At 30.4% G+C, this 6,782-nt stretch overlaps 1 protein-coding gene across 1 annotated transcript in view; it reads left to right on the top strand.

Annotated features, from left to right (window-relative positions):
* The first annotated feature begins 2,557 nt into the window (after window positions 1-2,557).
* LOC110028897 (cytochrome b5 domain-containing protein RLF) overlaps window positions 2,558-6,782 on the top strand; it is a 40,909-nt gene continuing 36,684 nt past the window's right edge. The window contains 1 exon segment of the mRNA XM_020730942.1: window positions 2,558-2,705. The gene's annotated coding sequence lies outside the window, so the exon portion shown is untranslated.

A 6,782-nucleotide genomic window follows, 5' to 3' on the forward strand; every position in this document is an offset into this window, starting at 1 on the left:
ATATATAATTTCTTTCTAAATTAATTTATAATCAGTATCTCTTAAATACAATTTAGGGTCCGTTTGGGGTAGCTTATTTGATGCGGTGGCGTTTTGAAAACACATCTGATCTGTTTGGATAAACTGAGTTTTGGCAGCTTATGCGTTTTCAAAACTTCGAGAACAACGTTTTCACACTGCACCTATCTAGGTAGGTGCGGTGACAACTTTCTGGCAGAGGTCTGACTTTCCTAAAAAAATAAAAATTTGTAATAGCCACCTCACCTAGCTTATCATCAGATTATTTTTAATCAGTTTATCAGCAGATTATTTAATAAGATGCAGCTGCCCCAAACAGACATTTAATCGTTTAATTATAAATTATAATGAATACTGATTACTTACATGATTTATGTTTTTGGAAATATATAATTATTTCAGAAGAAACTATTTGATTTGATATTGACTAAATAGAAATTTATATAAAGTATAATGATATCCAATTTATATAAATAATAGAAGAGACAATTTTAATATGCATTTAATTTATTAATTTTCCTAATCATTGTAATAATTTTATATGTTTTTTCTTAAACAATTTAATGTTCTTTAAAATTCAATAATTAATAAAACGTAATGACAACTTCAAGGGGAGCTCTTTGGTTGAGTGAATTTGTGGTGTACTGTAATTCTTTTGTAGAGATTTATGGAGTTCATATGTTTTGTATGAAGAATTATAAATACAATGTAAAATATGAATGAATTTAAAATTTAGAGTAAAAAGATATTGGACACAGAAAATGCATCAGCATAAATCTCGAGGCAATCCAATGACATGATAAGAAATAATGTCGAAAAGATGGACCAGTCGGAAAACAATTTGGTCGTTTAGAAGATGGATCGACTTGCACTAGCCAAAAATCATGTAAGACATGGTGTGACACGCTTGAACCACCTTAATTGAGTTCTCCTCGCCTAAAGAGTAAACTATTTATTGGGTTGTGATGGAAGTAAACATATTTAATGCTTGGCTTGCTAACAATCACCAATTCCTATGCATTTATATATCTAGCACTTAAACTTTACAATTTTACTTTTGTACAACCATTTTTAACCTTTAAAAATTGAAATGCCCCTTTTCATCTATGGTAAGAGGGCACATATGTAAAAATTGAGGTATAGGTGTTAGATATGTAAATACATAGGAATTGTGTGGATTCAGTCGAGTCGAGCCGAGGCTGTCATAGTTCAGATTTGGCTTGGTATAATTATAAATTGTTCATGTTCGACTTAAGCTTGTGTCGAGTTTTCATATATTAGTTAAGCTTGACTTATGTAAACTTTTCAATATTTGAGCTTGATTTGTACTTAATTTGATCATTACAAGTGAATGAGTTTTTAAATGAGCTAATAAGAAGAGCTAAAAATTCAAACTATTATCTAGATTTTCATATAAAAAAATAAATAAATAATTTTACATATTTGATTGCATCTAGTGATTTATTGATTACAAACTTTGTAAAATTGAAAGTTAACTCATTAGTCATGATCATATGCAATATAATCTCTCGTATTTAGCATGATCGTACTTCAAGTTTGCACCCAATTCTTTCCACAATGATATGCACTTGTCATCTTCCTAGCTATTTTGAACAATATTTGTAAAATTGAAAGTTAACTCATTAGTCATGATCGTATGCAATATAATCTCTCGTATTTAGCATGATCGTGCTTCAAGTTTGCACCCAATTCTCACATTCAGATGTAGGTGTTGGTTTTTCCACAATGATATGCACTTGTCATTTTTCTAGCTATTTTGGACAATTTTAGAGATTTTTTTTATTGAATTGTTGCACCATTATTATTTTTTAATGCCTTTTTTTAATCGGGTAAGATTTATGAGCAGAGTCCAAATGAGAGATATACAAGAGACTAAAGTTTCAAAAATTTTCGCACGTCGCGATTTCATTGTTACCTTCGATGCTTCCAAACCCAAGCAACTCAAGGTTTTTTTTGTGTTTCGGGCGAAATCAAGGGACGGGAAACTCTAAGAGGCTAGATGGAAAACGAGGCTTGTGGGGATTTAAAGTTAATTTTAAGCGATATTATATACATACCACATAATTCTTATGTATTTTCACATCTTAAACCTAAATTTTAGTAAAATAAATATATAATTAATAATTATGAATTAATAAAATAATTATATAATTAATAACTAATTTAAAAATATTATTTATATAATAATATATTACTATTAAATCTATAATAAAATAAATTTTAATTAATTAAATTTATTTAAATGATATACCATATATGATAAGAGTTATCGTCGAACATATTAAGTTTGCTCGTGAACATAAAATTCGACATATGTTCATACTTAGTTGATTTAAACTCAAAGTTTTTAATAATTGTTCGAGCTTGTCTGTTTATTAATTTGAGCGAACATGATGGAGTCTCAATTGGGTTAAGTTTGAGTTATTGATCGAGTGCACTAACTCATTTACAACTCTTAGAATATTTATCTAAATTAAAAAGAAACAATAGAAATACTTGAAAAAAAGAAAGTCAAAATTTAACTTTCCCTTTAGCTACATTTCTTTCCATGGAATGCGGCTTCTTTCGGAAGGCGTCGTGCCGTGCCCTCTTCGCTGTTTCAACTCAGATTCTTCACCAGGTTCTCGACTTCTCCTCCTGCCCGATTCGACATTAGCGATTTCTAGGTACTCTCTCTCTCTCTCTCTCTCTCTCTCTTCAAATCTCCGGTCTTCTAACCATCTTTTCTATCCCTACATCTTTTCTGATTTTATACCAGTATGCATCTTTATGGGTCAAAGTAACTCTGGATGATAATCTGGTTGATAGTTTGTTGAGCTAAGCTAATTAGGTTTGCTCAGAACAATGTATGCAGCTCTATCAGAAATCATCGAGTGGCTTTCTACGGCTTCCTTGCAATGAATAGAAAGCGAGCTTGGATTTTATTGATATTATAATCATAACTTGCATCATTGATTTGAACAAGTATGTTTTCACCGTATGGATGAAGTTATGTGCGTAGTTGAAAGCAGACTTGGCATATATCTGGATTGACATTCATAGTCCTATGGAATTCATGCATTTTTCGGGAATCACATTGAATGCAACAATCTATCAATTTTAGTGTATAAATTGAAGAATTTTCCTCATTAAGGACTGTATGATTGATATTTTGAAGAAAATCTTGTGAGTGGGTACTAGTATATTTAGAGGGGCATCACAAAGAGCAATTAAGTTGAAGGAAATTTTAATTAATGTTATTTTGGATTAACTATAAGCGGGGGAGGGGATTCTCCATATCTCCACATAGGATGTATGGTACGAGCAAAGTTTATGATATTTTCTGTGCATGTGTGTGTAGTGGATTGGGGATGGGGGGATTATTTATTTTATCTTATGATATCGCATAATATATAACATTAATGTTTGCATATTAATCTACTAGAATTACTTTATTAATCTAATGCTAGACATCACTTTGGGAAAGGAGATTATGGGAGAGTAAGGTTTTTTAGGATAACAATAGACTGAAATAATGCTTTGGATTTAGCTCTAATAAATTTTCCAATCTACTAGTGTTCACTCCAATACGTTGCCCATTAGCTTTTGCTTTTTTACTTTCATGGTATCTCTATACATCAAAACAAAGGTTTATGGAGATGATCCAAAAAAAAAATCACTTCAATAATTAATTCATAGATTACATTGGGATTTTAAACCTTAGTCTAAAGATAATTGAGTAGATCCATAAACCCTTACCGTAGTAGAGGATACATACATGCTTTTAGGCATATACACTAGTCGTTTAGGCTTGTGGAAGGTAGATACTTGAATATAACTATGAGGTAGCTACATTAGAATATGGGAAATTGCATTGTTGGTACATTCATAGTGGTCGAGGTATTTTTCCCTTTCTAGGGCTAAAAGGCCTTTTTCTTAAGTGAGGATAGTTGCAGTTTCATAGCACCGATCTTAATTTGAGGAGATGGGGACTCTTTGCCTGTACTATTTGAAACCAGGTTGCAGGGGAGAGATTTCAAGTTTGCTTATAGCTCATTGTTTTAATAGATATTTCTATTAAGTGATTTGTCACATGCTTCCCAACAACAACAACAACAACAACAACAACAACATCAAACCTTTATCCCGCTATGTGCGGTCAGCTATATGAATCCTTTTTCTCCAATGCGTCCTATTGAGTGTCATATTTTCATTTAATTCTAATAAATTAAGATAACTTTTTATACAATAAGATTAAGTCTTTTTAGGTATATTTATGTCTTTCTTTACATAACGAATCTAAAACACCTACTCTGCTAACTGGATTATAAGATTGTCGAAGTTTAATGTGATCAAACCATCTAAGACGACTCTCTCTAATCTTATTCGCCACTAGAGCTACACCAACACTATAATAGATATATTCATTTCGCATTTTGTATCTAAGTGTCAAACCACTCATCCACCTAAGCATTCTCATCTCAACAACACTTAACTTTGTTTTATGCTTCTCTTTTAAAGGCCAATATTCTGCTCCATCGAGCATTATAGGTCGCACCATAATTTTATCAACTTTTCCTCAAGTCTAAGCAATACTTAAAGCGATACTTATTTATCACACAATAGGCCCGATTCATTCCTCCACTTCAACCAACCAACTTGAATTCTACTAATAATATCTCCATCTATATCACCATCATTTTGAACAATACACCCGAGATATCTAAAAAGTTCCCACCTTTTAATGATTTGATCACCTATCTTTACAACACTGCCATTAGAGCTACTACTACTAAAATTACATTCCATGTATCAGTTTTATTTATACTCAAAAGAAAGCCTTTGGAATCTAATGTAGACCTCCATAATTCAAGTTTTTTTGAATTCTTTCTATAGTCTTATCCACAAGAAGGATATCATCAACAAAAAACTTACACCAATGTACTTCCTCCTGTAAATGTGTAGCAAGAGCATCCATAACTAAAGCAAAAAGATATGAGTTTAATGCCAATCCCTGATGTAATCCAACTGATATAAGAAAATGCTTGGTCAATCCTCCTTTCGTTCGAACACGAGTAACATCTCTAGTATACATATCTTTAATGACTTGAATATAAATCAACACATTTCTTCTCTAGAACTCTCCAAAGGATTTCTCTTGAAACCCTATCGTAAGCTTTTTCTAAATCAATAAAAATCATATGTAGATCCCCCTTACTCTCTCTATAATTCTCCATCAAAACTCTCAATAAATATATAGCTTCCATAGTAGACCTTTCCGGCATAAATCAAAATTAATTATGAGAATTCTTTGTATCACGTCTTAACCTCTATTCGATTATCCTCTCCCATAATTTTAAAATACGACACATTAACTTAATTCTTCTATAATTTGCACACTCTTGTGCATCTCATTTATTCTTAAAAATGGAGGCCAAAATATTCTTCCTAAACTCCTCAGACTTCTTTTTTAATTTTTAAAATAATATTAAAGAGTTTAGTACCTGAAACTCCCAAATCTTGTAAATATTCCATAGTTCAATTGGGATATCATCGTGTCCTACTGATTTTCTACCATTGGTTTTCTTTAAAGCCTCATCAACTTCTTTTTTATTAATGCAATGGGAAATCAAAACATTTTATTATTATTAATGATATTAAAATCACTAAGGTCAATCATATTTTCAGAAACTTCATTGAAAAGTTTATCAAAATAGTTCACTCACCTTTGTTGAATATCTTTCTTTAAGAAAATCACTTTTTGATTTTCATCTTTAATACACTTCACTTGAATTAAATGTTTACATCTCTTTTTTCTTTGTTTGGCTTGTTAATACATATATTTTTCACCTTTTTATTATCTGATTTATTATATAGATCACTAAAAGAAGAGTTTTAAGAGTCACAAATTGTTTTATTAGACTCCCTACAAATCACCTTATATTTTTCCTAGTTCTCTAAGCTTTTACATTTAAATCAATTTTTATAACACTACTTGTATTTTATTTTTTCTTGTACATTATTATTTCACCACAAACTATTTTTATTTATAAAAAAATTACCTTTTAATTATTCAAGTACATTTTTTGTTAATTGTTTAATAGTGTTTGTTACTTTATCCCACATAACATTAGTTTCTTCATGAACATCAAAAATCTTGAAATTTTGAAGTTTACTCATAAAAATAATTTTATTTATTTATTTTAGGTGCACTCATTTAATTCTATGACAATATTTCATTGTTTTATTTATCGTACAACTCATCTTAAAATTTAAAACTAATAATCGATGTTGAGTACTTAAATTTTCACTTAAGAATGACCTTACAATTTTGACATTATCGACATTCTCTTTTTTTCATAAGAAAAGAATAAATTTGTGTTTTGTTAGATCAATTCTTATACCTAATAATATGTTCATCTTTTGATTAAATAAAATTTTAACAATAAAAAAAATCACATTGATGCGCCCCTAGCGTGTGTTGTTTTATGGCAATTTAGTTCCCTTGAGACGATGCTAAAAACTTAACCCGACCCGATTTTACACAGTAATTTAGCGTTCAAAAGATGGTAAAACATTTGACCCAATTTATAATTATCGGCTAATATGCAAAATTAAAATGTTATAAAATATAACAAACATCACACACTATGAGTTCTAAGCAAGTGCACGTATCGCTTCAAGTAATATAGTACTTTCTGATTAAGCCTCGAATATCGAATCCCACGAGAAGTGAGGAAATATGTCCTTAGTCAAATTCCAGT

The sequence above is a fragment of the Phalaenopsis equestris genome, unplaced genomic scaffold (genome assembly GCF_001263595.1).
Source record: "Phalaenopsis equestris unplaced genomic scaffold, ASM126359v1 Scaffold000536, whole genome shotgun sequence".
NCBI lineage: Eukaryota > Viridiplantae > Streptophyta > Magnoliopsida > Asparagales > Orchidaceae > Phalaenopsis > Phalaenopsis equestris.